This window comes from Caretta caretta, chromosome 3 (assembly GCF_965140235.1).
Source record: "Caretta caretta isolate rCarCar2 chromosome 3, rCarCar1.hap1, whole genome shotgun sequence".
Lineage (NCBI taxonomy): Eukaryota > Metazoa > Chordata > Testudines > Cheloniidae > Caretta > Caretta caretta.
In genome coordinates, this window is record NC_134208.1 from 162,181,670 (window position 1) to 162,194,972 (window position 13,303).

Here is a 13,303-nt window from a genome sequence, read left to right on the forward strand (position 1 = left end):
TCCGAGCTGATCTATCTTCAGTGATGCTACATGCCTGTGTCTTGAATTAACATGGAATAGAAGGGAATGGGCGAGACCCAGACAACGCAGTAATAGCTAAGTGGATGGAATTGCATGGAACTAGTTTCTCTGGTTGCAGAATGTCTACAAATGGATACTGATTTCTTCAGATTTATATCATTATTCAAAATCATTTGAGACATTTTTGCCATCAATTTCAATTTCAAGTTTCTAGATTTTGCTATGAATTCATTACTCAATACGCCTGTTTGAGCTGCATTAGTTGGCTGTCATTGGTCATGTCATATTGATTCTGTTTCCATAATGGATGACTAACTCTCTTGCACAATCAGGTGAAGGGCTTGAAGCCATTAGGGCTTTGAATCTCAAAGGAAGAGAGAGAAGTTTAGGGTGATGTTCAGTAGCAGACAAACAGGAAAAGGGAATTTTGGAAAATAAACTAGAGCCTTTATCTTTTGGGGTCATGCAGACTGCCTGAGATGATTTTTTTTCTTGTTGTTCCTATTAAACCTATTAATAGGTGCAGACTTGCAATGTCATTTTCTTTCATTAAATTTACATAATGTAAATTGCACGCACAGCCCTAGCTATGAACTGTGCTGTCAGATATCTGCCAGATAATTGCCTCTGTTCCAGGATTCTGGCATGGGGGTCTGGGAACCATGTCTCCCTGCTGTCTTATGCATTGGCATCCCATCCCATCTGAAATATACTCAGAGCATTGCATTTACAGGTGTACTAAGAGTCTATCATCACCGCAGTTATTGACACACAGTAATTACATGTGTGCACCCTAGTTGTGACAAGAGTGGTCAGACTTGCGTGGCTCATTTAAATTTGTTCTTTGCTGAGAAGTTTCAAGAATCCTATCCTTTGCTTTAAGCAGTGTTCCATCCTATCCATATAAAATATGCCACTTCTGGTGTGAGGTTAACATTTGTTAACCCAAAATATCCATGGCAATAAAAATCCATCTTTGGAATGTTCACGGAAAGCAAACACAAAGGGGGCTTGAGCACATCTAAGGTAAATTCAGTTTTAAATTTGAATGAATACGTTTGTGTTGCGTGAATTTGCCCAACTCTAGTCATAACCTCTTCTTCTTAATTCATCGCTAATCTGCTTTTTAATGTTTCCCTTTCTGCATCTGTTTTCTTACTGCCTTTCTTCTTGGTACTGGTATTCAAAGGTGATCCTGTTGCATAGCTGGTACTAAAATATTGAAGTGATAAAACTGGATAGCACTGGTCATTCCACTTCCAAGTACTTTTTCTTGGGGGTACCAGTACACCCCCAGCAAAACTGTTGTGATAGCTGGTGTGTCACATTCCCTGATTATAATGACAGTGGATAGTAGCAGTAGCCTAGCTGGTCAGCTTTTTCAGTGCTGTCTCCCTTTGCTACCTGGCACCATGCATACAACACTTTTTATATACTGAATTATTTATAGACTCGTAATTATTTAGCATCAATACGTCACTGTTACAATGCCCTGGTTGGCCATAAAGGAGCAAAAAATCTTTCTTTAATTAAAATTACATGGTCTGTGTCAACTTTCTTTGGACGTAACCTTTTAAAACTGAGTTGGGAGTTTGAATTCCAAACCAAATATCTGTGCTTTAAGAAAAGACTAAATACAGAGCTCTCTTTCACTGAGACTGGTCTTGGAAGCCAATAATTTTATATGTTTTAGGGAGGTTTATATTATACAAGGGAGTTTACAATGGACTTCATTGAACAGTAGACCACAGAGGCAATATATATATATATATTTTTTTTATAAGCAGGACCTAATAAGGAGGAAGCAATGTATAATTCAGACTGTAAGTGTTCCTGGCTAAAGACAAAAGCCTAAGATGCATCCCTGATGTTTCAGAACATGCTGACTCTTGTGATCAAACTGGTAATGAAGGTGCATGGGTTTGTTTTTAGAAACACAGCTGTCCTTTCTGAAAAATTACTGTATCACTTGGCATTGAGGCAATAAACTGAACCGGCAAGTAATTTAATTACTTGACCACCCTGGGAGTTCCATGAATCAAATTCAATCCTGACATAAGCAGATGCAACTACCACTGGGAATTGTACCCGCTTATGCCAGGGCTCAATTTGGCCCAGTGTTTTTCCCTTCTCCTCAAGAGCTTGGAGCTTATGGTGATCCACTTCTCGTGCCATTCAGTGCTTAGAACTGTTGGCTTTTCCACACACAGAGCACCCCAATACTTTGTGCAAAAATGACTTCCATTTTACATTAAGGAAAACAACATCAAGGAACAGCAAAAGTAAAGTCTCCATGTGAGAGTGTCTCTGGGTACAAAATGACTTCTGATTATTGCACACAAGGGCAAAAATTTAAAGGTGCAGTGACCAGAAAACAAAAGGTATCGATTTCTCTAACTACATACAGCACAGGAACAAACGGTGTCCATTAGAGAAAGATGATGGACCTTCACAAAGGTGGCTAGCTTCCGTCAGCTGTATTATGTTGGTGAGTACATTAACGTTGTTTTTTATTATGTATGTGATTTTTGTGGCCCTTTGAATTAGGGAAGTGTTATCTCCATTTTACAGAGGGGGACACAGAGGAGCAGAGAAGCTAAGCCAAAAGTGTTCACCCCTGAGTGCCTAAAGTAAGGAACACTTTGACCAAATTTACTAGTCCCAGGTGCCACAGCAAATCTGTGGCAGAGATGAAGACGTAACTCTGGCTTGCCTTCCACCCCTCCAACCCTGTGCTTTAGTTACTGGAGCATGGCGGGAGGCTAGCAGGACCATATACAACATCGCCTTATAAAAGTGAGCATGAGTACCATGGGCAATTCAGTTCTCAACCAACTTTTTATTTTAAAATGAATCACTGCTAAATATAGGGGCAGCAAGGTTTAGAAACTCTCAGACGTTATGAAATAGTTATGCAGTGAAATTCTGCTGCCAACTACACACAGAGCTCCCACTGACTTCAATGGGAATTGCCCACATGTATCTAAGGACAGAATGTGGCCCTAAACTGATTAAGGACTGGGGGAAATTAGGGCTCAGCTGCAGGTTCCAGACTGGTTCAGTGTGGAAAATCCTGAACTTGAAGCCTGACCTTCCAGGCAGGCCTACAAGCAAACAGATAAACAAAAGCAATGCTCCTCCCATGCCAGAACTCTCCAGCCTTATGCTGGGATTTAGGAGATCCCTCCGAACTGAAACAAAATTATTTTTAAAGTAATCTTTATTCCACCCAGGAGAATACTATACACATAGCTGGCGAGTGACCAGGTCTTGGAACTCAACCACCTGGGCCAAGTGTAGGATTGCACACTAAGGGGAAAAGAGCAACAAGTGACACATGGACAGTTTGCTGCAAGACCTAAAAAAAAAAAAAAAAAAAATCACCCACAGTGGTTTTAATCTCTACTGCTAAAGGAGGCTTGTAAAAGTCTGCTTTCCCTGTGCAAGGCATTTCTTAAAAGAGAGTAAAATATCATTATTTTTTTCCATTATCCATGTTACAGGATGGGAAGTAGATTTTGTGGTTATATCTGCCACCTCCTCAACGTGTGTTGCTAGCTGCTGGTGCAACGTGTAAAGAGTGCTTATAATGAGGCATTCTACTGTTACCTAGAGGGTTACCCATTTAAAACACATATCACATCATAGCAAACAGTCTAAAGAGCCTAGGTATTTGACAACCAAATTAAGTAGAAATATGCTGCAAAACAGCCAACTTGCATATTGCTGCCACCCTGAGCTGCTCAAAGTTCAGAATTATGAACCAAAAATGTCTTGGCTTTCCACATGCTGTTCTTTTGCATTTGGAACAGTGGGTAGCAGACTGCTTTAGCATTACAGCACTTGCATAAACCATCCTGAGAGTGACTGTGAACACAATAATAAATATGTAATTTTTGGATCCCTTTGAAAGGGAAAATAGTCTAGCTGACTCCTAGACTTTTAAAGGTGCTGAGCACCAATAGCTCCCATGACACCAGTATTTGTAAAAGATGTCTGCCCGTCTGTGCTGCTTGGAATTGCCCTATAAACATTTGGGAGAAAAGAAGTTTTTGTTAAAGATTCCATGCCCCATATCTTCCATTAAGGGTTGAGAGGGGCTCCCACTCTGTCTCTGAAACATATGAGCAGTTTGATTCCATCCCACTCCCCAGTTTTGAATGTTGTCACACAAGACACTTTACAAATGTTTTTGTTTCCCATTTTTACCCTCCTTAGACAATTCCATTCTGAGTGCCATCAATACATGGCACTGCATCCAAAGCTAGTCTAAATCCCTGCTCTTTCAGACCTTGCGCTCCTGTCAGCTAGCCTTTCGGTGTTGTGTTTGAGGGTAAGGTGAAACCATTAAAAATAATTTTAAGTGTGTTTATTTTTTCTCCTGATTCTTCCACTACATTTCCCCTCTCACGGTGCCCATTCCACATTCTGCAAGTAGCCAGTGAGGACACTTGCCTCATTAATAGGGGCATACTGAACCCACTCGAGCTGGTAACTACTCAGGATCACACTGAACTCAGCCCTTGGGCCCTGGAATGATAAAAAAGCAACTGATATCGAGAAAGAGAAAAGCACATCAGCTTAGATACTATGGGCTAGATTGTAACTTTACAGTGTGCCCTTAGTACAGGGTGTCCATAGCAGCACCTCCCCAGCAGCCAACAAGGGAACGAATTCTCCCTCAGAGTCATGCTCCCACTTACCCTGGGGAAGAAATTACTTCACCGCTTCTTGTGGAGGAGCTTCCTCCCAGTTGTGCACCTGGCCAGGGGCCAACTAGTAAGGGGTGGAGTCAAGGTTCCTCCATGCCTCACCCATTCCTGCCCGTTTCCTCACAGTGGGGTATGAGTAGGGTTGCCAACTTGGAAATATTTAAAAACCAGACACTCCAGCAGGAGTGCAGGAACCTCCCCTTCCCTACCTCTTCCTCCAAGGCCCCAACCCTGCCCCACACTTTATCCCTGAGGTCCAGCCCCTGTACACTCTCCTTTCCTCTCTATGCACACTGGAGGTATAGCAGAAGCAATGGTAGTGCAAATTTCCCCACGCTGTCTTGATAATCCGCTTCAGCCCCTAACCCTGACACCTAGTGGTGCAAGCATAGTTCATTCTCCACCCAGACTCGGGGCAAGTCTACACTTAAAACGCTGCACCAATGCAGCTGCGCTGCTTTAGAGCTTGAATGAAGATGCTTAAAGCTGAAGGGAGAGAGCTCTGACAGTTTCCTGAGTGACATACTTATATCAATATAGATCTGTAGTATAGTCCAGACCTCAATTTTTGGGCTTTCTCTACCAAGAGGCCGCCAATGATGGTGCTAATGAGAACAGATGGTGTGAATGGGTTTTGTGATGCTGATATCTGTCCAGTAGGAGTTGTGATGGAGCCCACCAACTCATTTCACATTCACCAGGAAGAAAAAGAAAAACCTGTTTTAAGCAAACAGCACTAAAGCAGCAAGTAAAAATATGCCTACATGTAAAACAATTGCCTAAGTATGACTTTATTTATACAGCTGTGTTACTCTACCTTAAATACTTAGCTACTTAGCACATATTGTAGCAGCTTTATTTTTAATAAATGTATTAGAGGAGGGACAAAAATCATTTAAAAAAATGGCAATATTAACAAAAACAGGATGACTATATACAAGATTGCCTCATCTAGGGGGTTTTGGTGTTGCTCCAGTTGTAATGTACTCTGTATAATAATAAATTTATAATCACTATGCTATGTCCTTATATATAAAATGCCTTATCTAATTATTACTATTATGGTAATGCCTAGGTGCTACAACCTAAATCAGGGGCCTGGTTGTGCTAGGCACTGTATAAACTTGTAGTGAGAGATGGTCCCTGCCCTGAAGTGCTTGTGATCTAAATAGACAAGACAAATAAAGCATGGGAGGGAAAGCAGAGGCACAGAAAGTGAAGTGACTTTTCAAGGGTCCCACAACAGGTTATCAGCAGAGCTGAGTTTAGCATTCAGGTCTCCTGACTCCCAGTCCAATGCCCTATCCACTTGACCGGACTACTTAAAGTGTATGAGCTGAGCATGCTTGGCTGTTAGTTAACTTGACTGTGTCACAGCGGCATTCAGAAGATAAGTACTATTCACCCTTATTTAACAGATGAGGCAAAAATGAAGCATGAAGAATTTGTGATTTGCCCCCAGGAAGTCTGTGGGAAGACTAGAATTCAGGTCCTATGCTTTAATTAATCCCAAGGCCATACTTGTTAGAGCTTTGGCCTGACAAATTGCTGGAGTGGCCCCATGGGGTGTGGGAATTCACTCATCCCTGTGGGTTGCCTGCAGTATACCACCCTGTTTTTTTAAAAATCTATGAAAGACATTTGTTCAGAAGTGTCTGTTTCGGTCAATATTGGACGCTGGTGCCACTTGTGCTTTTAAAATATTTGAATTGATCTTCGCACTGCCTATTCAATGCTGCTTTAGTAGTTCTATCTGAACTGTGCAGTGGCCTGAGTGCTGTGAGGTAGGATAAACTAGACTGAGAGTTTCAAAGGCACCAAACGCCCATTGAAATGGTGCCTTCTACTTAAGCCCTTGAAACTCTCCCAATAAATTAATAATTTAATAAAGATACAAGGGGAGTTTTGAACGAGGAAGTCTGACTTCCATCCAATACTGAAGTGCATTCACTGACAAGCCACACACAGGTTTCAACATGGTGTCTGACACGGCATCGTCTGCGAGCAAAGTTTAATGGCGTGATTTTTATCATTTTGGTTTTGAAGGTCTCATGAGGCTCCAGATAAATACGCATTTTTGGGAGGGTTCTTCTATCTGGGGCTTTACACACTCAGAGCCTACTCTGCATCCAGAGCACCCCTAAAATTTACTGCCTGCTTGTACTGTTAATTGCTAAGGCTGGAGAGAATTGTATTAATGGTCATGACAATGTGTGGGTATTAGGACATTATTACATGAACAATGATTGATTCCTAACCTGTGGGTTATTGCTCACTTGTTTCTCATGCTCAAGGATAAACAGAGGTATGCTAAAGCAAGAGTCCCTCTACGATTGGGTGAAAAGAAGAGAACTCAGTGGGTGTGTACTGGGGTGGAGCACATCTTATTAATGATGCACTGAAGGAAAGCTAATGTTTTCCTCAGACACACAAGCTATGTATGAAGATGTTGTTGTCTCCTATGCTACACAGTTTAAATCCCAGTGTCTAAAACGCAGCTTGGGGCATAGGTACAGTAGTAGTACACAGGGAATGCAGAGGAGACACTCTTATTTTCCCATCTGTGGTGATGATAGCACCCATGTGTGGTGATAAAGATTATAACATGAGTACATCCCCTGGATCCCGAGTGGACTTGTACAGCCTGCACTGAAGCCTGTGCTGCCATGAGTTCACTGCTATGCTAACTAGGTTATGCCTTCCCAAACTACAATCACACCTTCAATTGCAGTTTAGATATACCCTACCTCCTGTAGCCTATGCCCTGTCTTAAAGTATTCCCATGTGACTTCCAGGATCATTTTTGTTTGGCTTTTAGTTAGGCTAGCTCTTCTAGGTGACCAGGTCACTTCAAGCAGGGTTCACTGTATTTTTCCAATTCTGGAGACAGCTAAGGGAATAGTGCGAAAGATACAGAGGAGTACTGTGTTGTGTTGTGGGTTGTATAAGGCACCCATCGCTATAGTGCCAAGAGAACATGAAAGGTTTCAAGTTAAAATAACAGTTGGAAAGTGAAGAACTTGCCTCCTGCATTTTTTCGTAGCTGCCTTTTTAGCCCATGAACTCCCTACTCTGTCCATCCAGCTGCATTTTAATGTCCACAGTCTTTTCAAAGTAGAATCTCATGAATTTTCACTTTACATTAATCCACACTCTTTATAATCGGCATATAACAATGGCTTTTTCAGCAAAGATTAATCAGCAAAGCGCTGAAGTGAATTTTGGTATCACTTAGACTTCTTGCGCTGCATTTACTAGTAAATGATGAAGTATAAATTAAAGCTAAACTACAGTTGTCAGAAAAGAACAAAGGACCTTTGGTGATCCTGCTTATCTTTGATTTTTAACTGTATTCACTATGAGTTGTTAGTTTCCAAATTCAGCCATTCCCAATCGTCTTCACTGTCAGCTAATGAGGTTCCATTGCATATTTTAAAACAGAAAATTGACTGAGAAATGTTTGTTGAAAGAACATTAAGGTACTCACTCACATAGTGTCTTTCACACACCTCAGAAACCAGGATGCAAACCAGTAAGGCCCATAGGTGTGTGATGTCTTCTAAAAACCTGGGCACAACAATCTTTATTCCTTTCTCATCCTTGAGCATGTGCTGGATGTTCTAAATATTGTGATACTCCTGTCCTGTTTCACCTTTTTTCTGTGAATTTGTCCCAGTTTATTATTTCATGTAGAGATGGACTCATGTCCCAAAACTCAGGCTGTGAGCACTCCAAAGAGCTTTGCTTCAAGACCATCTTTGATTTTGATACAAACTGAGGGGGGTCTTGTCTTCTTCTAAAATGTGGTGACCAATGGGAGAAACAGATGGCCACTGAAAATAAGTTCATAAAGCGCTAGTCAGGCAAGTGAATGCATAAAAATGTCCCTTTCCACCTCATCATTTGTGTACCTTCTAGTCATTTCTGAATAGGGACAACAAGTTTAACCACAGTTAGCTTTCTAGGACCATCGCAGTTTATCTACCTGGCCTTATGCATCATCCACAAAATGGTCAGCTAAATTCTGCTTGCAGATAGGTTATTGCTGGTGATGATATAAGAAGCAGGCAGCACAGCGTGATCTTTGGTCCCAGTGTTGACTTGTCAGTGTAGGCAATTAGAAAACCAATTGTGAACTGAACAACGGGACAGGCAAGCCCCTTTTTCAGCTGTGACTGCACTCCAGTGTTTTTTATGTCTTTTTGGTGTGTAGGGTACAGTATGGGCTGAAAGAGAATATTCTTGTATAGAGGCAGCCTGGTTCAGTGGATAGGGCGCTGGACTGGGACTCGAGAGGTGCACTCTGTCTCCAGCTTTCCCACTAACCTTGGGCCAGTCTCAGTTGGGGGGCTACTGTAATACAAATACTAATACTTTGAAATCCAAAGTCTTGCTCCATACAGAACACAGGAAACACAATTTAATTTAGGACCGCTCTGCATTCCAGTTTAAAACACAAATTGCTGCGTTCCCCAGGTGGAGATGAAGCATTACTACTGCACATTAAGTCTCCTGTTTTGTTTTCTCGTTAAGTGCTTTAAATAGCATTTAAGAATTGTTAGCATGTTGCTATGGTCTGTTTTCTAAATAATTCACTGAACTCATGACCTTGGGCTTTCAAGGAATTGATGTAGCTGTGCTGGAACTCTCATGACTTGAACTTGAGACTAATTTGCACACAGCTGCAGTGTGTCCACCATCAACAGCAAACCACACTAAAATCTACAACTAAATAAATAAACACCCTAGCCCCAAACACAGAACCATAATAAAATGAATACGGCACAGTTCTGAGCTGTGGCCACCAGGTGTCCATCTTCTCACAAGCAGCTTTTACTGATCATATGGCACATGGAGCTATATATACAGCACTTACTAATCTTTTTTTTTTTTCAAAACAGAAGTGAATTGTCTTCAAGTCTGCTTTAACGGGCTGAACTCCGCCGATATAGGCTGAGAGCTAGAAGCAGGTAACTACCCATCTGGGCAATTGTTAACTTTGGTTTTGTGCCCACCCCCTCAAAAAAGTGCTGGGAATTAACAGGAGCTGTACTGGGACACAAGAGAATTTGTAAATTCAGACCCAGCGCCTCTCCTCCCCCTTCTTTGGAGGGGAAAGACTGAATTGTGTTACGTTAGTCTAGCTCTTACTTCCTTCTAACCCTCGCATGTAAACAGAAGTCTGCAGTGCAAAACAAATCTAATTCTGGAATGGTGCAGGCCTTATCATTTCATTAGGGTTGATGATGTTATGAAGTTTAACTTGAATAATAGCACTTCCCTCCCTTCTCCCCACCAATTGATCAGACTTCAATATCTTAATGTGGGACTATACACTCATCAACATTCCCCACCCCCACCCCCCGTTTTTGTCCAGGAATAATCCCCACATGCCAACATGGTTCGTAAAGAAGGAGATGGGATTAGGTTCCATCCTCTAAATATTCCTTCCACTCCACAACACACACTCTGAGCAGCCAGGTTCATGCAGCTGAACAGCAACTTAAACGCTGAAGTAAAATTCAGTTAAGCTCAGACAGCTTGAACTAATTCCAGCTAAGCAGCCCACTTAATCTCACCCCCAACAAATATAAACTGAAAGACGCTCTCTGTTATGTGTATTAGAGAAGGTTTCCCTCCTTATTCCATCTAGCCATCTCTATTTATCTCCCTTCCCTCTGTCCCTGAGGAACAGCTGTCTAACTGCTGGAATGTTCACATTCATATAAATCTGAGACTGAATTTAATATCTTTTTTCTTCATTGATTTCCTTTTTGTTCTTTCATTTTCATGTTCAATGCTGTCTTGTTTCTTTTTCCCTTTGCTGCTTTTCTATTCTCTATAGAAGGCTTTGTCAAAGTGGCTGGATTAGTATTTTAAGACTGAGGTTTTTGAAGTGCCTATATTCTCCAGCAACAGGTATTAATCCTGACAGTACTGATTCAGTCCTTCTTCCTTCTCAGGTAAGCTCCAGGCTGTTTGCTATAGATGGGTTTTTTGGGGGGGTGGAGTTTGGATGACTGATAATTCCAGTTGCTCTGCATAGACATTAACAATCCCACGGATCTTTCCATAGGGAATAGGAATTTACTGAGCTGTGTGCTGGTTACCTACTTAGTTGATGCCCTACACCCTGGAAATATCCCCTCCTCTTCCCCCCCACCCCCCAGGTTTTATAGTTTGTGAAGCGCGTTAGGACTGCAAAATAATTTCTGGCATAATTTTTTTTTAAGGTTTTCCTTCTCTTTAACATGTAAAAACAATCCCCACAAACAGAAATTTTGCTGTTACAGAATGAGTTACAGATTTTTCAATGAACCCTCACTCTTTCAAAGAAGAAAATTTTGACAAAAATGAAAAATTTTGTATTAGAAGAAATTTTTCATAGGAGGAAAAAAAATGTCCCGACCTGCTGTCATGAAGAGGATTTCATGTGAACAACTATGAGCTGCATGGTATAAGGCACAGGAAGACAGAGGTAGCTCCCTGAATAACAGATTTCTAGGAGACCCCTTATCGAAGGCAAAGTGAATTGTGAATACCTGTTGGGATTGAAGGGTGATGGGTACGGGTAGTTCTCTCTGTATGAAAGAGCTGAAGTTGTTTGTCATTTTTCAGGTCACTGGCTTGAATAATTTTGTACTATAGAGCAGGGCAACTCCATGTGTACTGTGTCTGGTTTTTGTTTTAATTATGCAACCCATAGTCTTGTACCAGCATCCCGTTTTAAAAACAAGTATTGGGGATAAATAAGTTTATGTTGTGTCTGAATGTGGCTGGGCAATACAGATACTCTAGGACAGGGCTTTTCATCTGGTGCGTTGTGAGTGAAGGCCTGCCGGATTGCACCACCTTGGCTGAAACAGCAGAAAAATCCTTGCACCACTAGAACCCAGCAGGAATCCAAGTGGAAAAAGGAAGGAATGTTGGTCTCTCCCCTGCTACTGCTGCTTCCTCTCCCTCCTGCCCACCACCCAGTCCAGGAGCAGCTCCTCAGTCTCCATCTTATCCACTGCCCTACCAGTTCTTAGCTCTAGGGCTGGGGAAGCAGTACTTCACAGCCTTTTGAAGTGGTGCTATTTAGGAGCTGGGGACAAGGAGAAACAAAAAGGAAGCACCAGCTGCCCCATCCCCATAGTGGTATCCTCCCTCCTCACGCAGTAGCCTCCCAGTCACCAGCCAGCTCCTCATCCCACAACACCCCCAAACCTCCCATTGTTTCTTCAGATGACCCAAAAGACCCTGGGATATGGCGGGTCATGAGATGAATTTGAGAATATGGACCAAAAATGCTGAGAATAATTGAACTAAACCTCTTTTCCTGTTAAGAGAGCTCTATTTTTTTAAAAAATCCAAATGGCCTGGGAAATAAATCACACTTCATGACAGCATCACTAAATTGATTCACTCAGACTTATTGAATGAGACAATTGAAATATGTACAAAGTTTCCCTTTCTGAGGTCTTGTAGTCAGAATAGCTGACTGCATCATTGGCAATGCTATCACTCTTAAATTTAAGACAAAACACACCAATCTGGCCTGAGACAGTTTATTGTGTGTGTTATACTTTGCATGTACCTGAAGGGTGAGCTTTTCCAAAATGCTCAGCAGTGGCCTAACTCCCACTGGAAGCAATGAGAACTTTGTTTTTTACTGCAATGCAAGCAGTCGGGCCAATAACAGAATTAAGCCAATGCTGAGCGTTTCTGAAAATCCCATCCATAGTGTCTTTTATGTGTAAGGATCTCAAAGCTCTTCACTGACACTGTGAGATTGATTCTGTTCTCACATAGCCAATTTTACACCAGTGCAATTCCACCGTCAGTGGGTTCACTCCTGATTACACCAAAGCAAATAAGGTCAGAATCAGCCTCTAACTATTGCAATGACAAAGGTTATACCCATTTTGCAGCAAGGGAAACAGAGGTACTGAGAGGTTAAGTAACTAGTATATACTCTAATAACTGGTATCTAGGTTGAGTCTGCTTAAAGAATAGTTACTCAGGAGAGCTTTCCTAACTGGATCAAATTCTAATGACCAAATTTCAGATTCCAAATTATCCTTGATACAGGAAACAACACAAAGGGAAAATATCATCATTTGAAATACTTCTCATGGGGAGGTGCAAGGTGGAACAGGATTTTATTGCTTTCTGCCAAAACAATTAAAAGCATATAACGGAAACACTTTACCAGAGATGATAAAGAAGTGGTAAGAAGAGAAAATGGCCATCACTGGCCAGTACAAGGAATACTGGAAGAAAAAAAAAATATAATACTTTCAATATTTCTTTCAAGTCTGACAGACATCTACGGGATGAAGACTAGACAATATTCCAGCTGTATTAAAAGTAGGCATGAAAGAAAAGAAATGGAGCAGACAATTCTTATCGGCTGGAATATGGAAGAACCTCCCAGAGTCAGCAAGGTACATAAATTCAGTGGGGAGTTGGACTATTTTCTGTATAGTTTGACTGATAAGCTTTGCGTGGGGCATCATATTTCCTGACTGTGCACGTGCAGGACTTCTCAGAGGCATGATCTTGCCTTTGTTTTGTGACTCTTTCCT